This window comes from Lissotriton vulgaris, chromosome 11 (genome assembly GCF_964263255.1).
Source record: "Lissotriton vulgaris chromosome 11, aLisVul1.2, whole genome shotgun sequence".
Taxonomy (NCBI): Eukaryota; Metazoa; Chordata; class Amphibia; order Caudata; family Salamandridae; genus Lissotriton; species Lissotriton vulgaris.
This window is the reverse complement of record NC_141699.1, coordinates 289503454-289529558: the sequence shown is the minus strand read 5'-3', so window position 1 is coordinate 289529558 and position 26105 is coordinate 289503454.

The following is a 26105-nucleotide window of genomic DNA, read 5'->3' as shown; positions in this document are numbered from 1 at the left end:
TGACAGTTATAAGAAAAGCAAAATGTCTTTCTATAAATTGCCAAGAAGTTTTTAGTCAAATCAAGGGAATGACCCGGGACCGGGTCGGTCGACGCGTTTCGAGCCCTGTGACTGACAGGGTTCTCCTCAGGACCAAACAGTAACTACAAAGAAAAGGAAAACAATCATAACTCTTGGGTTCTAAGAGATCAACACCTTGTTCGCAACCTAACTTCCCTCAGCCTACCTCTAGTGTTGGGTCATGGCTCCACAATTGCAGGCAATTGTATTCCGAATACAGAGAGTGGGTGGGGGGAAGTGCTGGAACAAAATGGGAAAACAAACGATAAGTGCACTGCATTTAAAGTGATTGTGAAATCACACACGTTTACCCTAATGTGACTCATTCGTTAGGTGTGTGTGCGTGCGCCTACCTGAGCTGTTAATGAAGATTGTCGAGGATAGGTCTCATGAAGGTCAGGCTCTTTCGTAAAGTTTCGCACCAAATCTGTTGAAAACGATCAATGGAGAAAGCGTGTGTTAGCGCTTGCTGTCTGGCGTATCATTGACGATGTGTGGGAAAACTCATGGGCCCATACGGCATCCTTCTTACCGTTATTGAAGCTCCGCGCTGGTTCTTAAAATCCACCGCCGTTCGTATAATTCACTCCTTCCCCTTCGGTCTGTTGGGACTGAGTGAGCACACTAACTGTTCTTGGCTGTGGGTGTGGCTACGTACTGAAGGATTGTGGGGGATGTAGTCCCGCGGGTCTTAACCGGAAAGGCTAAAAAGTTTATGTGTTGGGTTTGTAAATTTCGGAAATCTCATTCAGTCCGGTTACTGCTGTATCAAATTTCATTATTAACATGGCTTCTCTTTGGTTTAGTCGTGCCTCGAGACTGCCACCTCTCGGGTCAATTTCAATTTTCGACATGACAGTCCACTTAAGCTTGGTTTTGTCGTGTTTCATGGCTACCCGGTGATTGACTAGAGGTGCGTTTTCAACTTCCCTATGTATTCTTGATTTGTGTTGGGTAATACGTTGCCTGACTTCTTGGGTTGTTCTTCCGATGTATAACATTGGGCATGGACACATTACAGCGTACACGACATTCCTTGTCTTACAGTTGGTAAAAACCTCATGTTTCCAATTGATGTTGTTAAATGAGAAGACTGACTCCTCCACTGTTTCTTCACAGCAGATGCATGTTCCACATTTGTGGTGTCCTATATTCGGTGGAAGACCGAATAGACTTCTTAGGGTCGGGCCTTTTTCAATGGGTAAAGCTGCTCTCACGATGTGATTAGCCACACTTTTTTCTTTTTTGTGCGCGAATAAGGGAGGTGTCTTGAAATCCTCATGTAAATCTTTTACTAGATGCCAGTTAGATGTAATCAATTTCTTTAATTGGTTGGTAGCTGGACAAAAGGTAGACACACAGACCAATCGTTTTTGTTCCACTTTAAACTTTTTTTGCAAAAGGGATTCACGCGGCGTCCACCATGCCCTTTTCAATGAATTTTTTATTAGTTTGTTGGGATATCCTCGTTGGAGAAGCCTCTCCTTCAGTAGGTTGGCATGTTCAAAGTAGTCCTCTTTCCGTGAACAATTCCTACGAATCCTGAGGAATTGTCCAAAGGGTAGGATTTGTCTTAGGCTGCGTGGGTGATTGCTAGAATACAGCAACGCCTTATTTCTGTCTGTCGCTTTTCGGTAAAGGGTAGTTACAAGGCCTCCGTCAGATGGTTCAAATTTTACATCCAGAAATGTGATGGATGTATTGGATGATGTGCAACTGAATTTTATATCATCGCTTCGTGCATTCAGCCAGTTGACAAACTCATTCAGGGTTTCAGGGTTCCCGGTCCAAATGAGGAACACATCGTCTATGTATCTCATATAGTGAGAAATCTTATCTTTAAAAGGATTGTCATTATAGATGAATTTTTGTTCATAGAGTCCCATAAACATCACCGCTAACAGCCTAACGGAAGGATCCGTTTTTAAATTGCTGATTTTAAAATGATGGTAAAATAATTTTAATACAGTCTGAGTTGATTGACTGATACTTATACCCGTTTTGTAAGCTCACTCGCTCCCTTTAGGCGCTGCCAGGGGCTCGAATCAGGTAAACAAACACCCAGTGCTCTGTCATTCTGCCTGCCCGCCCCGGTCCGACTCGGTATCCAATACCGTTGAGCGGAGGGCGGGTCAGGTACGAGCCTGGTGACACACTTCCTGTTCCCGTTGTAGTCAGAGCGGTTAGCGCTCTAGCATTACTGCAACTGGGGCTATTTAGCCACTCGTCGGGAGTCAAGCGCGCAGCGATTGCGCGCAGGGGGCGCCTTCGACGCGCCTAAGACAAGCCAAAGACCTGCCCGTCTGCGCCTGTCCGCGCTAGACCGGGCTAGGGGCTATGGCAGGTCCTGCTGTTCCACCGCCGTCCAGCGCAACGCCGAGAGTTACATACTCCTCTAAGGTACTGCGAAGTTTAAATGTTCCGTACTTACCAAACGCTAAGTGCCCCTCCCATCTAGAGGTGGTAGGCCCCTTTTCCTGCAAATCCTGTTGTGCACAATTTACGACTGTTCACACTGTAACTCCGCGTATACACTGTGAGGATTTGTTGATACCCATGCCATCGCCTGCCGTAGTTACCGCCCCGCGAGGGAGGAAAAATATCTTATGCAATATAAGGTCCCTATCAAAACACACGGTGGAGGTATGGGATATGATATCCTCTAGTCAACCGGAGCTGTGTTTTCTTACTGAAACATGGCTCAAACCACATTGCACACCGGCCATCACTCTTGCAATTCCATGTAACTACAAATTACTGCGACTGGACCGCCCTATAAAAATTGGTGGCGGAATCGCTGTAGCATACAAAGATGAATTAAAAGCAACAATTTTAGAAGCGTTTTGTTCCCCTGACATAGAAATCCTGATTTTTAAGATACAGTCCTCGAAGGAAAACTATAGAGGTGCCCTAGTTTACAGGCCACCTGGCACCTACAAAAATTTCTCCAACATTTTAATTGAATTACTTGCCCCACATATATATAATGATGGGGAGTTCACATTAGTGGGAGATTTTAACGTCCATGGTGAGAAACACGACTGCAATGATGCTCAATCACTGATAACAGACCTATCAATGCTAGGTCTGACATTAAAGAACAAAGGACCCACGCATCAGGCTGGTCATACTTTGGACTTAGTTTTTTCGAATATTCACGCGATTTCATGCCCGCCTGCCACTCAGGTGAGCTGGACCGATCATTTCGTTGTGGAATTTATAACCCCCCTCCAGGCGCATAAACCCACGCACCACAGCACACTACCTTGCGTCCGTAGACAGTGGCACAAAGTTACCAATTCCACTTTTAAAGATAATTTTAACCCTCCCACAATACGACATTTAAATGACACTGAAGCAGCTCTCAAGAAAGTTGATGATGAAATCAGGAAAACTATAGACAGAATTGCTCCATTAAAACTTTTTAAATCCAAGCCAATTAGGAAGCAAGAAGTCTGGTTCTCCGATAAACTAAGAACCCTCAAACAAGGAGCCAGGAAATTAGAGAAAATTTGGAGAACATCCCATCTTCTAGGAGACAAAGAAAAATATTGGAGCGCTCTATCCTCCTATCATAAAGCAATTCGCTGCGCGCGTAAAGCACATATTGCTACCCAAATACAAGAAGCTGGAAACTCCCCTCGAGTTTTTTTTCAAATAGTACAGACATTTGCTAAACCAACAGCATGTGAAGCTCCTGATACTTCGTCCCAACAGTTGTGTGATGAGATTTCATGTTTCTTCACCAACAAAATAGATAAAATCTACGATAAGATTTTATATACCAATCAGGCTTCAACTATTACTCCGGTGAACCCCTTACCTACCCTCCTTGACTCCACACCAGACTCACAATCTCTGGATATCTTTCCCCCTGTTTCATTTCAAGAAATATCGCGACTTATAAAACAAATCAAAAGTGGCAGCCCAGAGGATGCTATACCAGCCAGACTAATACCCACTTTGGATGAACACCTTAGCTCACTGATTACAGAACTAGTGAACCTTTCACTCATCTCAGGCACTGTCCCCAAAGAATGGAAGCGAGCTCTTGTCAGACCTTTGAGGAAGAACACCGCCCTACCATGGTCTGACTTGACAAACTTAAGACCCATCTCTCTGCTTCCTTTCATGGGGAAAGTCACAGAAAAATATGTCAATCAACATCTATCTAGACATATTGAAGAAGTACATGCCTTGGATGAGTCCCAATCTGGATTCCGCCCCAAATACAGTACTGAATCCACCTTGCTGTCTGTTACTGATGATCTCCATGCCTACCAGGACAAGGGCCTATCAGTCATCTTGGTTCTATTAGATCTATCGGCAGCGTTCGACACCGTATCTCATTCCATCTTAATTCAACGGTTGTCGAGCGCTGGCCTTAAGAACAAAGCCCTGGAATGGCTAAAGAGTTTCTTAGCTGATCGTACCCAGAGAGTCACCATGGGCACATATCGCTCGGCGGAAATTGAGATTTCTAAGGGGGTGCCACAGGGCTCATGTCTGAGCCCTACACTCTTCAATATCTACGTGGCCTCCCTGGCAGGAGTGTTGCGTAGATACGGATTTGTCCTCGTATCCTACGCAGATGACACTCAACTCCTGTTTCCTCTCAAATCTCTTTCCGCCGAAGTTAAGAACTCTTTTTCAGCTGGCATGAAAGCAGTGGCACATTGGATGTCCTCCAACTACCTCCAATGCAATGTCAGCAAGACAGAGATCATGCTGTTTGGAGAAGCTAAGATACTCTGGACTCCGGATTGGTGGCCTGCTGAGCTGGGAGCTGTCCCTGAACCCAAGAAGATTGTGAAGAACTTGGGCATTCGACTGGACCAAGATCTGTCTCTTAAACAGCATACCAGTTACATAGCAGGGATATGCTTCCACACTATCGGCCTGCTTCGTAAAGTCTTCCCTCTTCTACCTAACTCAGTGAGGAAAATCTTGGTGCAAGCACTTGTACTGAGTCGGATAGACTATTGTAACGGTCTGTTAATCTCAGCCAATGAAGGAGTGCTAGACAAATTGCAGGTCATTCAGAACACGGCAGCTCGCCTTGTTCTGAATGCCCCTCCGAGAACTCCCTCCAAACCACTCCTTGAGCAACTGCATTGGCTCCCAGTCAGACAAAGGGCCAAATTTAAAATTTGTTGCTTAATCCACAAGTGTCTGAACGGACAGGGACCTACTTATCTCGAACGGAGATTTGTTTCTTATGTCCCAGCGCGGTCCCTCAGATCAAGCACCAACCTTTTACTTGTGGTCCCCCATGTCAAAAAGGCCAGGCATGGAGGTAGAGCTCTATCCACTCTAGGACCAAAGATGTGGAACAAACTGCCTCTGACCTTACGACAATGTAGTGAACATTTAACATTTCGTAAGCAACTAAAAACCATTTTATTCAAAAATCAAATCTAAACATCTCTCAGTATATCAATAAGTTCGTGGAGTTACCGGTCAAAAGCGCAGAGATACGCCTGATGGAGTGATTCTAGCGCTATACAAAACCACAAATAAATAAATAAATAAATAAATTCCGGGGCAAATGGACACCCCATAGCTACTCCTTTGATCTGTAGGAAGTATTCATAGTCAAACGTAAAAAAGTTTTTTTGCAGAGCCAAAGTAGCCAGTTCTACTATAAATTCCGTGGGTACTTGGACCGGTCTATCACGTTTATCCAGGAAGAAATACAATGTCTCAAGAGCTTGGTCTTGGGGGATCTGGGTATAGAGTGTCACGACGTCTAGTGTCACCATTAATTGTTGGTTTTTATCAAACTGTATTGTCTCGATCTTTTGGAGAAATGCAGTCGTGTCCTTGAGGTGAGCTGGAACCATTTCAATGAATGGTTTCAAAAAGAAGTCTATGTACTTGGCTACCGGTTCGAAAAGGGATTCACATCCGGAGACTATTGGACGTCCTGGAGGGTTGTTTTCGTCTTTATGGATTTTTGGCAGTACATAGAACACTGGGGTTCGTGGATTTTTGTTCTGCAGAAATGCCAATTCCTTTGGGCCCACAAAGCCTAGGTCGAATCCTTTTTGAATGATTTGAAACAGTTGGTTTCGGAATTCATTCGTGGGATTTTTTGGAATGCGTCTGTAGCAAGTGACATCATTCAATTGTCGGTGGACTTCTGTTTTATATTTGTTGATGTCCCACACTACCACTGCTCCCCCTTTGTCCGCTTGCTTTATAACCACTGATCTATCATTTTTCAAGGCAAATAATGCCTCCTTTTCTGTTTTAGCAAGATTGTATTTCACATAACTTCTTTTTTTCTCAACAGACAAAGTAACCAACAGGACCAACAACAAAGACAGCAACAAAATCAGATTCCTTTTTTAGGGCAGGGCCAACAGAAAGAGAGAGGTCGTACACGACCAGTCCAGCCATGGGAAATGAGGACACGGTCCCGATTTTACAAGAGCTAAATCTCCCCCCTATATTCAATTTATCTGACAGAAGTTTGACGGAAGCGGAGACATCGATTTTGACAAAAGGACTTGGTTTTGTGCCATCTAGGCCCACAGATTATATCAAAATGAAGTTAGAAGCCTTAGAATTCTGCCGCAAGATCAGGCTGAAAACATTTTTTTCAAATGCCATCGAAGACCATCAACCTGAAGTGACAGGTCTAAAGAAAAAATCCACTTTTTGTCCTGCTGGGTCTAAAATTCCAAAAGAAGTCATCACGTTCGAACGAACAATTCTATCCGGGATTTCTGTCATTGACAAAAAAAAGAAGTTATGTGAAATACAATCTTGCTAAAACAGAAAAGGAGGCATTATTTGCCTTGAAAAATGATAGATCAGTGGTTATAAAGCAAGCGGACAAAGGGGGAGCAGTGGTAGTGTGGGACATCAACAAATATAAAACAGAAGTCCACCGACAATTGAATGATGTCACTTGCTACAGACGCATTCCAAAAAATCCCACGAATGAATTCCAAAACCAACTGTTTCAAATCATTCAAAAAGGATTCGACCTAGGCTTTGTGGGCCCAAAGGAATTGGCATTTCTGCAGAACAAAAATCCACGAACCCCAGTGTTCTATGTACTGCCAAAAATCCATAAAGACGAAAACAACCCTCCAGGACGTCCAATAGTCTCCGGATGTGAATCCCTTTTCGAACCGGTAGCCAAGTACATAGACTTCTTTTTGAAACCATTCATTGAAATGGTTCCAGCTCACCTCAAGGACACGACTGCATTTCTCCAAAAGATCGAGACAATACAGTTTGATAAAAACCAACAATTAATGGTGACACTAGACGTCGTGTCACTCTATAACCAGATCCCCCAAGACCAAGCTCTTGAGACATTGTATTTCTTCCTGGATAAACGTGATAGACCGGTCCAAGTACCCACGGAATTTATAGTAGAACTGGCTACTTTGGCTCTGCAAAAAAACTTTTTTACGTTTGACTCTGAATACTTCCTACAGATAAAAGGAGTAGCTATGGGTGTCCATTTACCCCGGAATTAGCGGTGATGTTTATGGGACTCTATGAACAAAAATTCATCTATAATGACAATCCTTTTAAAGATCAGATTTCTCACTATATGAGATACATAGACGATGTGTTCCTCATTTGGACCGGGAACCCTGAAACCCTGAATGAGTTTGTCAACTGGCTGAATGCACGAAGCGATGATATAAAATTCAGTTGCACATCATCCAATACATCCATCACATTTCTGGATGTAAAAATTGAACCATCTGACGGAGGCCTTGTAACTACCCTTTACCGAAAAGCGACAGACAGAAATAAGGCGTTGCTGTATTCTAGCAATCACCCACTCAGCCTAAGACAAAACTTACCCTTTGGACAATTCCTCAGGATTCGTAGGAATTGTTCACGGAAAGAGGACTACTTTGAACATGCCAACCTACTGAAGGAGAGGCTTCTCCAACGAGGATATCCCAACAAACTAATAAAAAATTCATTGAAAAGGGCATGGTGGACGCCGCGTGAATCCCTTTTGCAAAAAAAGTTTAAAGTGGAACAAAAACGATTGGTCTGTGTGTCTACCTATTGTCCAGCTACCAACCAATTAAAGAAATTGATTACATCTAACTGGCATCTAGTAAAAGATTTACATGAGGATTTCAAGACACCTCCCTTATTCGCGCACAAAAAAGAAAAAAGTGTGGCTAATCACACCGTGAGAGCAGCTTTACCCATTGAAAAAGGCCCGACCCTAAGAAGTCTATTCGGTCTTCCACCGACTATAGGACACCACAAATGTGGAACATGCATCTCCTGTGAAGAAACAATGGAGGAGTCAGTCTTCTCATTTAACAACATCAATTGGAAACATGAGGTTTTTACCAACTGTAAGACAAGGAATGTTGTGTACGCTGTAATGTGTCCATGCCCAATGTTATACATCGGAAGAACAACCCAAGAAGTCAGGCAACGTATTACCCAACACAAATCAAGAATACATAGGGAAGTTGAAAACGCACCTCTAGTCAATCACTGGGTAGCCATGAAACACGACAAAACCAAGCTTAAGTGGACTGTCATGTCGAAAATTGAAAATGACCCGAGAGGTGGCAGTCTCGAGGCACGACTAAACCAAAGAGAAGCCATGTTAATAATGACATTTGATACAGCAGTAACCGGACTGAATGAGATTTCCGAAATTTACAAACCCAACACATAAACTTTTTAGCCTTTCCGATTAAGACCCACGGGACTACATCCCTCACAATCCTTCAGTACGTAGCCACACCCACAGCCAAGAACAGTTAGTGTGCTCACTCAGTCCCAACAGACCGAAGGGGAAGGAGTGAATTATACGAACGGCGGTGGATTTTAAGAACTAGCGCGGAGCTTCAATAACGGTAAGAAGGATGCCGTATGGGCCCATGAGTTTTCCCACACATCGTCAATGATACGCCAGAAAGCAAGCGCTAACACACGCTTTCTCCATTGATCGTTTTCAACAGATTTGGTGCGAAACTTTACGAAAGAGCCTGACCTTCATCAGACCTATCCTCGACAATCTTCATTAACAGCTCAGGTAGGCGCACGCACACACACCTAACGAATGAGTCACATTAGTGTAAACGTGTGTGATTTCACAATCACTTTAAATGCAGTGCACTTATCGTTTGTTTTCCCATTTTGTTCCAGCACTTCCCCCCACCCACTCTCTGTATTCGGAATACAATTGCCTGCAATTGTGGAGCCATGACCCAACACTAGAGGTAGGCTGAGGGAAGTTAGGTTGCGAACAAGGTGTTGATCTCTTAGAACCCAAGAGTTATGATTGTTTTCCTTTTCTTTGTAGTTACTGTTTGGTCCTGAGGAGAACCCTTCAGTCACAGGGCTCGAAACGCGTCGACCGACCCGGTCCCGGGTCATTCCCTTGATTTGACTGAAAACTTCTTGGCAATTTATAGAAAGACATTTTGCTTTTCTTATAACTGTCACAATCAAGTGTCAAATACGTTAAAAAAAGGACTCTTCATCTGTTGAACAAAAAGTTTCTTTTGACACTGGAACCAGTATGTATGTGTATTTGTATGAATGGATGGCCAAGAATGTGTTGTATGTAAGCTTTTGACTCATTGTCCATACCTAATTGTTTGTTTTTCATGTGTGTATATAAATGTACATAGAATTATTTTTTGTATTCCCATGCACAAAACCAAAAATGATGCAGAACTGAAATAGCATTCAAAAAGAAAATTAAAAAGTTGCAATTTGTAAAGCTAGTGTCCATGTCATTGTCATGTATGCTATATACTTCAATTGAAAAATAAGTTTCTCAGCACTGGCAAGTGTATTGTTTCTTCAGTTTATATTGGCTCAGCCTTGCTGAGTTTAGGAGTCAAGACCCTTTTTGTTTCCTAAACTATGTGAAATCAGGCACTACTTAATATAATAAAGCAATGCGGGCAATGCGAGCAGTGGAGCGCTATGATAATACACAACTAAACTCCAAAACCAACTGACCTCAGGGAAAGTGCTGGATAATAAACCATAATAAATCACTATTCCAACTCCAAAACCAACTAGTCTCAAAGAAAGTGCTAGATAATAAACCATAATAAATTACTATTCCAACTCCAAAACCAACTAAACTCAAAGAAAGTGCTGGATAATAAACCCCCCAAAATTTGTATTCGTAACTCTAAAACAAAAAACACAAAAATACATTTTTTTTATTGAAATAAAAAATTTAACACAATTCTTTTTTACATTTACCCCCAAAAATATAAATACTTTTTTTACAGAAAAAAATAAATATTACAATTTAAATCACAAGTAAAATGTAAAAAATGTTTAAAATTCAAAATTATTTAAACTGTAATTTTTTTATTGAAACCAAAAATACAATAAAAAAACAAAACAATAAAAAAGATGTAATTTTTTATATAATAAACTAATAAAATATTTACTTAATTATTTTTTTAATTAAAAAAAATATTTATGAAATATTTTACAAAATTTGCATCAGAATATTTGGCACACCAAAATTGTCACAATGTTTCTACATTTTACATTTCAATTGTTTTCTAAATTATTTATATCTTTTACCCAGAACCCCGCTCCTAAATTTTTACATAATATTATAAAAATATTTAAAAAATGTTAATAAATAATTTTTAATTACTCCCCACAAAGGTTCCCTCTAATTTTTTTCCTCTGTGAGAGACAGTGTAGGGTCTCTGTGCACTGCTGTCATGCTTATGTGCGCCAGGAACTTGACCGCGTGTGTGGGTTCAGCACAAAATATCACTCAAAACTTTTGCTTAAAGAAGTGAAAAGACGGTGCATTTCCACAAATGCAGCACCACGTTAAGGGTCTTAAGGCAGGTTTGCAATTTGGATACACACGCCATGACATGAATTGGTGACACAGGCAAGTACACTTCGAGTTTAGAAAAGCACAAGGCTCCAATGGTGGTACCATTATAACATTTTACTGCTGTAGGTGTAATGTTACTTGTTGTATTATACATCTGGATGCAGACAAAAAGATGCAGCAAAATACCAATTTCCACTCTTCCCTGTCTCTGCTTTCTCCTTTTGTGCCTGTTTTCCTGTTTTTCTCTTCTTTCTTCTTTCCAGTTGGTGTGTTTCTCTCTCTCTTGCTCACGGTCAATACGAGATGAGGAAAAATAAATGCCAGTACCCAAAAAATGAGTGAGGGTGAGACCACTGGCTCAAATTAACCATTGGCCACATGTAACAAAGAAACAAGTGTAAAATGTAATGGGTATTATCATCTTTCTTTTAAAGACAGTGAAGGATTCTAGTGACAGGATAGTAAATTACGGAGCCCCAAGGAGGAGGAGTTTGCACGTCATCTAAATGCTGCGATGACTTTGTAGCACCACAACACACCATGGATAAAAGTACAGTACTACAGTCCATGCAATAGACTCCCACAAAACGTTTTGATCATTTATATTCTTACACTCAAAATGTATCACAAAACCTCTTTTTATTTAAAAAGGCCTTTTTACAAATTACAATATTTTATCAAAAATCATCACACATATTCTATGTCACAAAACCCATATAAAACAATTTTTGTTTAAAAAACACACATTACATAAAAATGCTTTTTTAAATAAAAAGAGGTTTTGTGATAAATTTTGAGTGCCAGAGTATAAATGGTAAAAACGTTTTTGTAGGAGTCTATTGCATGGACTGAAGTACTGTACTCACCTAAAGGTATGACTCAAATTTGAGTTGAGCTTTTTGTTATTGTCTCTGCATATTCCAAGAGATTCCTTGTTTTTTACTTGCTAATAGTACCCTATTCCCCTGGTTAACATAAGGGGTCCCTCTCTTTTCTTATATATATATATTTTTACAAACCCCATTGCAATGGCAACCTTCTACTCTTTTAATATTCTGCCTTCAGTGGCAAATAACACAGATGCAGGGCAGCACTCTTGGGGGTGGTTATGTGGTGAGTGACTCCAGGACAGGTAGATCAGATGAGTTGCATGTCTAGTGAGTAGGCAGGCCCAAAGTGAAACTAGATCAAAGAATAGTGTTATGGAGATGCAAGCAAGTAAGGGAGAAGGGCAGAAAACAAAACTGGTTTTATTTAGTGTAGATCATGGGTACTCACAAACTTTCTATTGGAGGCCAAATTTACAGTGTGGTTTGTGGCCGAGGGCTGTCCCAGTGGGGGCAGGGTCAGTGGGGGTTGGGGGATGGGCTAGAACAAAAAAAAATGTGACCATGAGGTTGAACATAGGCCCCTGCAGCGGACGCTTTCGTGTACTGAGCCACCAGACCCGGCATACACACACATCTCTCTCTCTCTCTACCTCTCTCTCTTTCTACCTCCCTCTCTCTACCTCTCCATCCTTCTCTCTGTCTCCTTCCCTCTCTCTCCCTCTCTCTGTGTCTCCCTCCCTCTCTCTATCTCTCTCTCCCTCTGTATCCCTCCCTCTGTTTCCCTCTGTCTTTCTCGGTCTATCTGTCTCCCTTCCTCTGTCTCCCTTTATCTGTCTCCCTCCCTCAGACTCCCTCTGTCTGGCTTCCTCTGTCTCCCTCTGTCTGTCTTCCTCCCTCTGTATGTCTCCCTCTGTCTGCCACCCTCTGTCTCCCTCCCTCTGTCTCCCTCCCTCTCTCTCTCCCTCTGTCTCCCTCCCTCTCTCTCTCCCTCTGCCTCCCTCTGTCAGTCTCCCTTTGTCTGACTCCCTTTCTCTGTCTCCCTCTGTCTCCCTATCTCTCTGTATCCCCCTCTGACACCCTCCCTCTGTCTCCCTCTGTCTGTCTCTGTCTCCCTCCCTCTGTCTCCCTTCTTCAAACTCCCTCCCTCTATCTCCCTCTGTCTGTCTCCCTCTGTCTGTCTCCCTCTCCCTTCATCTGTCTCCCCTGACCCCCTCCCTCTGTGTCCTTCCTTCTGTCTCCCTCTCTCTCTGTCTCCCTCTCCATATCTCCCTCTGTCTCCCTCTGACTCCCTCTCTCTGTCTCCCTCCCTCTCCCTTCCTCTGTCACCCTCTGTCTCCCTTCCTCTGTCTCCCTCCCTTTCCATCACTCTCTCTCCCTCTGCAGCCCTCCATCTCCCTCTCCATCTCCTTCTCTCTGCCTCTCTATCTCTGTCTCAGTCTGTCTATGTCTCTGCCTCTGTCTATCTCTGCCTCTGAATGTGTCTGTCCCTGTCTCTGTCTGTCCCTGTCTCTGTCTCCCTCCCTCTGTCTCCCTCTCTGTCTCTCTGTCCCTGTCTCTCTGTCTCTATCTCTGTCTCTCTCTGTCCCTATCTCTGTCTGTCTCTGCCTCTATATGTCTCTGTCTGTCTCTGCCTCTGTCTGTCTCTGCCTCTATCAGTCCCTGCCTCTATCTCTGTCTCTCGCTCTATTGCTCTCTACCTCTGTCTGTTTCTACCTCTATCTGTCTCTGCCTCTGTCTCTGCCGGTCTCTGCCAGTCTATCCGTGTCTCTGCCTCTATCTAGCTCTTTCTGCCCCTGCCTCTATCTGTCTCTGCCTCAACCTGTCTCTGCCTCTGTCAGTTTGTCCCTGTCTCTGCCTCTATCTAGCTCTATCTGCCCCTGCCTCTATCTGGCTCAGTCTCTATATGTCTCTATCTGTCACTGCCTCTATCCGTTTCTGCATCTGTCTGTCTCTATCTGTCTCTCCCTGTCTCTGTCTGTCTCTGTGACTCAGGCAGTGCACACGTACTGTGTCTAAACATCCCCATCACCAGCCCTGAGACAGCCCCCCGCTCCCCTCTCTCCCTGTGTAATGTAAAAGCCACCTCATTTTCTCTCTGGATTTGCTGCTTGGCAGGGTTTGTGTCCCACCACTGGGCCTCGGGTCACATCTGTCGCTGGCTTTAATTCTGACTCTCACCCTGAGCTGTCAGATCAAACCCCCCCTTTGGTACCAGTCACCAGAGTACTTCACAGGTCTTTAAAAGACCACATACTTGTTAATGAGGCTTTGTTGTATTTGACCTCTTCTTAGCATCCCTGCTTCTCCACTCTTGACTGTCCCTGGATTCGCCCAGCCCCCATAGAGTAGCAACCAGCGGTGTTTGCTGACACTCTTTACGTCTTTTTTTTAAAACACAGGTACAATGTCTGCAAGGTCCGCGGGCCGCAAAGGAAGGCTTGCCGAGTCGCTGGCAGCCCGTGGGCCGTACTATGAGTACCTGTGGTGTAGATTCTCAGCCCAAGTAACGTTCAGCTTGGCCAGTCCACCTCCTATAAAAAACTGAGGCAAAATAAAGGTGTTGTGCGATGGACAAAAAACCCAATAATTCAATGTATTTAAAGCCCAACATGCTCCTTTGCTTATGTGGTTTTAAAACAAACTCCCAAAATGAATCTATGTATTAAGTAGGTTAACTACTATGATCATCAATCTAATTCCAACGATGTGGGGGTGGGCGGGAGGAACCAACAGGGGATGAAAGACCGTCGTGCTACATACAACACACAGGCCATAACAGGCAGCAGGCACTGTAATGTTCCCGAAGGTCCGCCCCCGAGGTCCGGAGGGCCGGACAAGTTGGTCATGTGACCGCCCTATAATAAAAAGAGGTCGAGCACGTGCGAGGGCGTTCAGAGATACGCGCCGACCGACAAAGCAACTTTATTCCCAGTGTCTGGCTGAGTTTATTCTAGGGCCACGTGTCAGGCCTAGTCAGGGTTAGATGCCCCTTGAGCGTAGATCACCCGACACAACAATTGGCGACGAGGGTGGTGATCGATCCCCCGCTTGGGGTGCGGGTGTGCGTCCCTTTCGTGAGGCGGCTGCGGGCACTACCACGTGTCTGCGGTGCTCGTGCCTTGCCACCACACACCCCCCCCCGCTCTGCCTGCCTGGTGGAAATACTCTGATCCCTGGCTCTCATTCCTGGCTCTCATCAGGTGAGCGGCGCTGGCTTGCATCTTCCTGCGGCGCACAGGAGTCTGATTGGTCGCGCGAGGTGCTTCCCCCGTGGACCCTCCACTCCTCGGTGCCACGCTGCACTGGGCTGCACGGGTGTAATTCGCAACAAGACACAACTGGCAGGGCGCTCCGGCTGCCGCTGGATCACATCCCGGCTGCCCACGGACATCCTCCCGGGCGTCCAAAGCGATGGCCAACATTCCGCCCATTGAGCCGTTTGTGGTGGAGGGTGCGCCATCCACTCTCGCACCGAAGTGGAAAGAATGGGTGGACAGGCTCTTCATATTCTTCGAGGCCACCAAGGTCCATAAGGAGCAGAAGCGTGCCATGATCCTCCATCTTGGTGGCAAGGACATTCACTCCATCGCCCGCACCCTTACGGAAGCAACTCCCAAAACCCACCACACGCTCATAAACGCGCTCAATGCGCACTTCGAACCCATGGCCAACCAAGACTATGAACGGTTTATTTTCAGACAGGCGCGGCAACTGCCAGATGAATCGCTGGATGCCTATCACTCTCGGTTGAAGAAACTGGCACTAACGTGTGGATTTCAGGATGTCACGGAGGAAATCAGAGGCCAGATCATTCAGGGTTGCGCTTCTGCTAAACTACGCGAGAGAATTCTGGAGGAGTCGGGGAAACCCCTCCCAGACATTCTCACGCTGGGCCGCACGAAGGAACTGTCCAAGGCCAGGGCAGCCCACATGGAAGCAGCTCTACAGGCCAACATGAAAGTGGAACCGGTGAACAAGCTGCAAGTCCGCCCACCGCCCAAATGGGTGAAGCGAACAACAACTCCGCAGGGCGGAGCTTCGGCGCAATCATGTGGGTACTGTGGAGGCCCGAGACACCCGGCGCCAGAATGTCCAGCACGGGGCAAGATATGCTCCGGGTGCGGAAGAATGAACCATTTTGAAAAGGTGTGCCGGTCCAAAAAGTTCAGCAAGCCCCGCCAGACAGTACACACGGTGGCGGAGCCGGAAGGCGCGGAAGGAGGACCCAGCAACAGTGATATGGACGACGACGAGGAGGAGCGGTCCGTACATAAGGTGCACATGATCGGCACGGCCACCCGACGCACAAGGACACTAACACAGTGTGCAATACAAGTAGCCGATCAGGACATCATGGCAACGGTGGACACGGGCGCCTCAATAAATCTCATGAGTGCGTCCCTTTACGGAGGCATGGCAACTCCACCCAGCCTCCGCTCCACTCCGATCACCGTTTTTGCGTACGGCCAGGACGTGCCCCTCCGCATTCGAGGAAAGTTCAAAGCAGCAGTCCGGCACGGAGACAAGATCACGCGTGCCAACATCTTCGTGTCGGAGGAAGGTCAAGGCATGCTCCTGAGCTGTCGGATGGCAGAAGACTTGGGAGTGGTCTCTTTTGCGTTTGGGGTGCACGAGGAATCGGTGCAGCAACTGATTGCAGACTTTTCGGACCTGTTCGAAGGGATTGGCCGATTCAAGGGTCGGGAGATACACCTGCATGTGGACCCCACTGTCCAACCGGTGGCCCTGCGACACCGGCGGGTTGCGTTTCATTTAAGGCCCCTAGTTGAGGAAGAACTACAGAAGCTGGAAGCTGCGGGCATCATTGAAAAAGTGTCCGGACCCACCCCCTGGGTATCGCCCATCGTGGTTACCAGGAAACCAAAGCAGCCGGGAGCGGTCCGGATATGTGTGGACATGCGCCTCCCCAATGCGGCCATCAAAAGGGAACGACATATCACCCCGACGATCGATGACCTGATCGGAGAAATGGCCGGGGCCCGGTGGTTTTCCAAGTTGGATCTCAGGGCGGGGTACCATCAGCTCGTGCTAGATAAAGAATCCCGGAACATTACGACGTTCTCCACCCACATCGGACTGCGCAGGTACACCAGGCTGAGCTTCGGGATATCCAGTGCCGCCGAGGTGTTCCAGAATGTTATCCAAGAGCTCATTACTGGCATACCGGGGGTGATCAACGTCAGTGACGACATCATGGTGCACGCCAGGACAATTCCCGAGCACAACCAACGCTTGGCACAGGTGTTCCGTAGGCTCCGCAGCGTCGGACTCACTCTGCACCGAGACAAATGCGAGTTTCTCCAGACCAAACTGGGGTTCTTCGGCTACGTGTTCTCGGCCGACGGCGTCAATCCTGATCCCGACAAGGTCAAGGACATCAAGGACGCACCTCCACCCACGACTGTCACGGAAGTCCGAAGCTTTCTCGGGATGGTGAATTACTGTGGTCGCTTCATCAGAGACCTAGCCAACTTGACCCTCCCTCTACGTGATCTGACCAAAGACTCCACGCCATGGAACTGGGGACCGGAGCAGGAAAGGGCATTCCAAAATATCAAGAGTGCGCTGTCCAGCAACACCACGCTGGCGTTTTTTGACCCAAGACGTTCCACTCTCATCGCGGTAGATGCCGGACCGGCGGGATTGGGAGCTGTTCTGATGCAGAGAGCCCGAGACGAGATAGACTGGGCCCCTGTCGCGTTTGCCAGCCGGTCCCTCACGGACACAGAACAGAGGTATTCCCAAATCGAAAAAGAGGCCATCGCGATTCATTGGGGATGCCGGCACTTCCACTTATATGTATATGGCAAGCCATTCACAGTAGTGACGGACCACAAGCCGCTGCTGTCGCTATTCTCAGGTACCTCATCCAAGCCACCCCCCAGAATTGAAAAGTGGATTTTGCAATTGCAAGAGTACAACTGTGCCATTGAGTACCAGCCAGGGGCAAAGAATCCGGCGGATTATCTGTCACGACACCCCCGGGCGGCCACCCCAGAGGAAATGGAGGAAGCTGAAGAGACGGAGGCCTATGTGCGATGGGTCGTGGCCAGATCATGCCCGCGCCCCATATCCCTGGAAGAGGTTGTGAGCGCCACGGCTCAGGATGCCTGCATACAGCGGGCCAAGGATCTGCTCCGGACGGCCAACTGGCAGAAGGCCAAGGAGAGCTGGAAGGCACTCACACCAGAGGCCCAGAAGATCATGGACAGCCTGTACCACGTGAGGGCTGAACTGAACGAGGACGCGGCGGGGTGCCTCCTGCGAGGGCATCGCCTGGTGATCCCGACGGCGTTGACAAGCCGAGTAGTTCAACTGGCGCACGTAGGGCATCAGGGAATGGTTAAAACAAAGGCCCGGCTGCGGACAAAGGTGTGGTTCCCGCTCATGGACGATATGGTGGAAACTGTGGTGCGCACATGCACGGCCTGCCAAACTACGGGCGACAGCCCCCGCGAGGCCCCCATCATTGTGGAACCCAGGCCCCGAGGCCCCTGGGAAAGGGTCAGCATGGACTTTGGCAGCCTTCCGGATGGACGGCACACGCTAGTGATGATCGATGACCACTCCAAATATCCTGAGGTCGAAATCATCACCGGCACCAGTGCGGACTGTGTGATTCCCAAGATAGAGAAAATCATTGCCACCCATGGAGCCATGAGAGAACTCAGAACAGACAATGGACCGCCCTTCCAGGGCCAAGACTTTGCGGAATATCTCTCGTCCCTAGGAACACGTCACCGGCGCATCACCCCGAGGTGGCCTCAAGCCAACGGGGAGGCCGAGAGGTTCATGAGAACTTTAAACAAGGTCATCCGCATTGCGCATGATAAGGGACAGTCAGTGGAAATGGCCATTTTCACTTTCCTCCGCAGCTACCGACAAACCCCGCACTCCACAACCGGGGTAGCTCCTGCCCATCTTCTCCTAGGGCGGGTAATAACGGACTTCATTCCACATCACCCCCAGTGGGCACCTGAACTGATAGATGAACACACAGTGGAAATAAGGAGACGTTCCGCCTGTGACAAGATCAGCAATAAACGCCGGGCCGTGGCCCCCCATTTCAAAAGAGGTGACCTAGTGCTCATCAAGAATAGGGCTACTGGTGGCAAATTCAAACTCAGTTACGAAAAACGACCATGGCGAGTCAGTGGTGTGAAGGGCACCCGCATCACAGCCACTCGAGGACGAGACAGGGTGACTCGCAACGTGTCTCACTTCAAGCTCTATCACCCTTCGAGCAGTGAGCCAAGGCGCCAGCAAGGCGACAGAGAAACCGAAACTGCAACTACGTTGCCGTCTGGTGAATCAACACCTCAGCCCGAGGTCAGGCCACGTGACGAGCAGCAGGTCTCTAGTGAGGACGTGGGCGGAGACACGGAGGCCCTGAATGAGGCCCCAGATCCGGAGGGGGCCGACAACGAGGCGCCAAGACAAGAGGTGGAGACTGTAACAGAGCTGATGACTCATCGGGGGTCCCAACGCCAGCTACGTGCCAACCCCACCCCCTCCGGCTGGCTGAGAGACTACTTTACGTAAGACTGTTCTCATTTACATACATGCGCGTAATGGTTGAACTGAATGCGCTGGCATTTTGAAAGACGCTGAAGGTCTCGGTCCTGATGTTATTAAGACAATGGTTTGGATCAGACCCTGTTTGCGGTTTTTTGCAGTTTGTTCTTGTTTTTTGTTTCCTTGTTTTAGGAGGAATGTAATGTTCCCGAAGGTCCGCCCCCGAGGTCCGGAGGGCCGGACAAGTTGGTCATGTAACCGCCCTATAATAAAAAGAGGTCGAGCACGTGCGAGGGCGTTCAGAGATACGCGCCGACCGACAAAGCAACTTTATTCCCAGTGTCTGGCTGAGTTTATTCTAGGGCCACGTGTCAGGCCTAGTCAGGGTTAGATGCCCCTTGAGCGTAGATCACCCGACACAACAGGCACCACCAAACCGAGACTGTCCAGCAGCCTCTGTGGCGGCATTCACTTGAGAGCCAAATATAGCAAGGCTGAGGGATAATTGTGGGCCATTGTGAAAGTATTCTTGTTAATTGCAGCGCAGTAGGGTGTTGCAATTAGCAGGAATACGTTCGCAAGTGCCCACATGCAGCCCTCAGCCACGCTCTATTAAGAGAAGAAATGCAGCAAGCCCAAAAGCGCGACTTGCGCTTTACACGCCGTGCTTTTGAACTTGATGCATGCCTATTCTTAATAGAGCGCAGCTGCGGTCTGATTGTGGGCACTTGTGAATGTATTACTGTTAATTGCAGCACCCTACTGCACTGCAATTAACAGGAATATTTTCACAATGGCCCACAACCAGTCCGCAGCCATGGCCCATTAAGAAAGACAAGTGCAGGAGACACTTGCTTTAGAACTCAACCCGGGAACCTCAAAATTACAGTTTTCCGCTATTGCTCTCCTGGGATGTGTGCGTGCTTCAATTAGAACACTGCACGCTTGGGGTAACTGAGGTACGCGGGTGCCCAGGCACGCAGCTTAAAGGGAACACTGCTACCCACCCTCCTAAAATGTTACAACATTTTTAAAAGTATTTTACAATTTAAACAAATATTTTTAAATTACTCCCCACACTTCTCCCCTGTAAACCAAACATCCCTCTCCTAAAAATAAATTAAAACACAATAAAAACAAACATATTCAAATAAAAAATGAATTGAAAAATATAAAATAACTACTAACAAATTAATTAAAAAATTAAACTAAAACAAAAAATACAGTCGATATTATTTACAATAAAATAATTGCCATCAATGTTTACAAAATTGTAATTTCGACATTACACAAAAATCAATATTTTAAACAACGAAAAAACTTACCTCGATATTCTCCACCATCGATATTCTTGACTCGATATTCATGCAATTCAATAGTTCGACTTTGATATTCTGTATCTGCACATTATTGAACAAGAGTGATTCTTGTATAGAATATATGGGCTACGATGATTAATAGGCATAAGCTAATAAAAGTTATAATGAGGGTCAACACAGAGAATAAAACAAAGAGCTCCACCATCTTGCTGGGACGGTTTATATATATTCATATATAAAAGATATATAAAAGATTTTAACAATCAAGTGTACCCCTATGATGCTAACCCTAACCTATGTGTCTAGGGTGTGAATGTATGGTTAGCCAAGAAAACCCCTGTCTGGATGATCTAACCCCTTAACCTAATTGGTGAGAATGTTCGACCCTGTTGTCATGAACTGGACACCCTTCACCGAGATGTCATTCAGCTGCTAAGTGAAAGTTTTAGCATGCAGGGACCCCTCAAGATCATCAGAAGTTTCTCCTCTGATTATGTTTGGAAACAAAAGGCTATGGGCCAGATGTAGGAGACCAAATACCGGTCGGTAACGGACAATTTCGGCCGTTACCGACCGGTATTTGGTGTTTGACATGTAGGGGGCTTGAGTTTTACAGAATCGGTAAATTTATCGATTCGGTAAATATACCGAATCGGTAAATTTACCGATTCTGTAAATCCAGATGTAGGTGGCACAGCAAACAGTGCCACAGGCCCTTAAGAATTCGTTATTTACCACCCAATACTATTGGGTGGTAAATAACGAATTCCTATGTACATGCACATCTGTGCATGTACACCTGTGCCATGTGACACACATACATGCTCTAAGGGCATGTATGTGTGTCACATGGCACAAAAGCCAGAAACAGGGGTGCTACAGGGTGTCAAAGCGACACCCTGTCCCCCTTGGCAATTCGGTATTTTTACCGATTCGGTAATTACCCAATCGGTATTTGCCATTGATTCCTATGGGCTTTAAGGCCCATAGGAATCAATGGCAAATACCGATTCGGTAATTACCGAATCGGTAAATACCGATTCCTACCGGTTCGGTATTTGATACCGAATGATTACCTACATTAGATTTACCGATTCATGAATACCGAATCGGTAAAATTCGTTTTTTATGAATCGGTAAATCTAATTTACCTACATCTAGCCCTCTATATATAGAAAATGGCATACTTACCTCGGGTTGATATTGTAATCAGGCAACCATTGTTTGTGTTCAGAAGATAGCTATGTCACCATATGGATGTAATAATAACACACATTTGTATTACACATGTTAGAGGCCTTTTTCCAAATGGCAAGGCAATGTGGTAAGATTCTCATGAAGTGTTCTTTATCAGCAAGGTCGGTGTTTCTGTGAAACCAATCCAAGCATCACAAATGTGGAATGTGTTTTAAACGTTAATGTGGCAAAGAGAAGGTAACTTTAGGAAAAAGGATTAGTGTATATGCAAGAATTATACTAATTCCTACTGGGCCTAACTCGGGTACATTGCACTGGGAAGGGGTCAAAATGCTGCACCTTCCCTAGTGAGGCATGAGGAGGAGAAATATGTTTATGTCCTCCTTACTTTCTCTTTCTATGCGTGATGCATTCTGGAAATTGTTTTAGAAGATTATTTTTGTGCAGGAAGGTATCCATGATGCAAGAGCACCTGCACTGCTGCTACTCAGCTACAAATGCGTCAGCACAGGGAGAGAGATGAAAGTACCTTATCTTACTAGAAAATGAGCATTTAAGCACTCTGCAATGCAGTGGGGCAACTTTGCTTGCTACCCTGCGTTGTGTGAACTTTCGATAAATATGCTCCTTTGTATTTAAAGGGAGGTTGGGACAGATGACACCAAATGTTTGTTCTGATACCTTTGAACTTAGGGGTCGATTAAGATGGAGGTCCGAAATGCAGTCCGACTGCCTTGGTAGCAGAAATTAACCGTCCACATGTACCACAGAAAAAACGGTGGTCAGATTAGGATCAACTGCCAGAAAAATCAGACCGCGGTGGACAGATTCCACGAAACTCTGCGGGACCGTCCGGAAAAGCCTAAAATCCATATGTGGTGGTCGGATGTGCTGCGGAAAGACCAGAAACTGCTGTTCGAGCAGCGGAATGACCCCAAGTGAACTTACGATACAATGGCGGTGCCAGCGGAACGATCAGTTGTTTCCGGCCTCCTTGATCGCACCGGAAGAGTAATGGCAGTCGAAAGCAACCACACAACAAGGCTACCAAATGTGGCTGTTTATCTGGCTCAGCCTCAAAAAACACCTAACACACCCCAATGACACATCCCCATGGCAAGTAAAAAATACAAATCCCAGGTCAACCCATGCAACTCACTTGACATGACTACTCCATTCTGACCCACCCACATAGCTGTGTATAAAACCAGCATCTTCCCTGCTCAGAATCCTTTGCACAACTCCAGAACTGAAGGGCCCAACCCCACAGCACAAAGGAGAGGCAAATCCGTACACATCACACCTTCACAACAACACCCACACCACACACATCACCACCACCACCTTCACACCTGCACCTTTCACCCATTTCCACATCACAAACCATGTCACAGAAAAAAATGCCCAAATTCACTGACAATGAGTTGTCAGTGATGGTAGATGAGATAATCAGAGTATAACCACATTTGTTTGGAAGCATGGTCCAACAGACACCATTAGCCACAAAAATTCAAATGTGGAAAAGGATAGTCAGCAAAGTCAGTGCATTAGTAACCACACGGCACACCATGATGGACATCAAGAGGAAGTGGCATGACCTCAAAAGCAGGGTGAAAGAGGGTGCCAAAGAGAACCATGAGCTGGCTCAGAGGACTGGCGGTGGCCTCCCATTGCACCACTAACATTCACCAAATGGAAGGAGAAGGTGCTTGCCATACTGCTTCCAAAGAGTCTCACTGGAATACCCAGGGGAGTGGAGGCTGGTAAGTACCAACAAATGTCTTCCATTACTTTGCCATGTACTGTCTTGCACAACTAAAAAGCTACACTTCCTAAACACAAATGCACTTGCGTACAACATACTCTTCCCAACGCATGTTTCACAGATCTAACATTTCCTTCCTCTGAATTACCCATAAGGTAACCAGCAATATTTCCATGGGGGCATGTGTACAGGCAGCCAGCACTCCAACTCCCACCAGGCACCATTGTCCCACAGCTGAGCAAGATGCAGACCTCCCACACCCAGAAGCATGTGGCATCCATTTAATTGTTCCCATCAAAATTACAGCTAGTTAGCCTTCTCATGCTCTCTTTTCTCACCCCTGAGCAGGATGGAATACTCCCCCCACCCAAGAGTCTTGTGTAACCTATTCAATTCCTCTGCTCCACTTCACAGGTTGGTAGCCACCTTAACAGGGACAGGTGTTTATGGGTGGGAAGCCATCACTATAACTCTCACCAGGCCCCCTTAGCTCAGCAGGATGGAGCCCTCCCCCCACACACAACCACGTGGCACCCATTTCACTGCTCACCTTCACCTAACAGGTAGGTAGTCATCTTAACAGGGAAGGGTGTCTGTGGGTGGGAAGCCTGCACCTCAACTCCTACCCGGCACCCTTGTCCCACAGCTCAGCAGGATGGAGCACTACCCCCACCCACAACCATGTAGCAGCCATTCTATTACTCTCATCAAACTTACAGGTTGGTAGCCATCTTAAGAGGGAGGGGTGTTTGTGGGTGGAAAGCCATCACTACAACTCCCACCAGGTACCCTTGTCCCACACATCTTGACTGACACAGCACCAACAATGACTGGGCTGAAACAGCAGCTTAATGCACAAGTCACATGCAGAGACACCTTGATCTCATGTAGTCGTACATGTGGTCAGTATGTACATACTGACTACCTCCAAAACATAATCTGACTGTGTGAATGGAAAATGGTACATTCCTACATCTTGTGTCCCCAGCCCTGTGAGTAGTTGACACAGCACATGTTTGAAACAGCAACACTGCTGACTTGTAAGTAGCTGCTGTAACTGCCACACCTTCTTGCTTAAGTTGCACAGAGCACAACTTTTCTACATAATGAGCACAGTGTGTGCAAGCTGATCAACTATCAAAATGAATACAGCAATCTACACAGTAAATATAATGTGGTCAGTCCATCATTACTGTGGGTTGATTAGCCATCTCACACATTGACATGTTCACAAATATGAGAGTCCATTACACACCAAATCTATGTACATGCACACAAATGTCATATGTGGCATGTGAGGAAGTACATGCATGTAATCATGTGCATTGACATGGCATGTGTAGGCATCAGTGAATTTAATGTCACACTATCATTGAATTTAGCAACCAGGTGCTATCATACATTGTAAGGGTCTAGTGTTCTATGATGAGAATTGGCCATTGCCATTGCTGAGCATTATGTGTCCATAGGTGCAGTATGTGTGTCCACCACCGCAATCACGGTCATTGCTCCCAATTGAAAAATGCCAAACAGCGGTAGTGACGGCCTGGACCCTGCATTGTGCCACCGCCAATACCAATGCCATTGCAGCCAATAGGAACCACAATGGCGATAGTGCAATACAAATTTGAAACCCGCGGTAGGCATGCTTCGCTACCGCAGGCCCGGGTATTGGATACAATTGAAAGATGCATGATTGCAGCAGTGACCGCCTGTGCCCCGCGGTGTGCCACCGCCTATGCCAATGCAATTGCAGCCAATGGGAACCGCGATCACAGTAGTGATTTACAATTTTGAAACCCACTGTAGATGTGCTCCGCTACCGTGTGCCCAGTTAGTGGATAAAATTGAAAGATGCACAATTGCAGTAGCGACTGCCTGGACCCCGCGGTGTGCCACCGCCTATGCCAATGCCATTGCAGCCAATGGGAACCGCGATCATGTAGTGAAATACAATTTTGAAATCCACAGTAGGCGTGCTCTGCTACTGCGGGCCCGGTTATTTGATACAATTGAAAAATGCAAACCAGAGAGATCAATGGCAGCAGCAGAGTACCTCTGAAACAACCCCAGGGGCCTAAAAATGTCTGTGAGAGAGCCATACATTTCACTTGCATTCAGACACTTCTGCCTGCCATTCTTCACCACCAACTGCTGCTATTCCTGTATTCTGGACCGAGTGATGGCAAGAACTGAGAACATCAGGGCCCGTCCCTTCACCACAGAGGAGCTGGAGGTCCTGGTGGATGAGGTCCTTTCACAGTATGGGAGGCTATATGGTGCACCAGATGTACTGGTAAGTGTCTGAGTAAAGGTTTGAGAGTGCTCAGAATGCTCACATGATGTTGCTCTGCAGTTGTATGTGCCTGTGAGTGCAAGTAAATGTGCATGCATCCATATGTTTCATATAGCATGCTACATACATGACCTATTAAGAATTGCAATTGAGTATGTGGGGAGGATGGCAACATGGACACTTCTACAGCTCTCCTTAAGCAAACATAAACACACCTTGGTGGGGGGCGGAGCTAGCCGGCGTCGATGGCGGACGCGTGAGCCCTCGG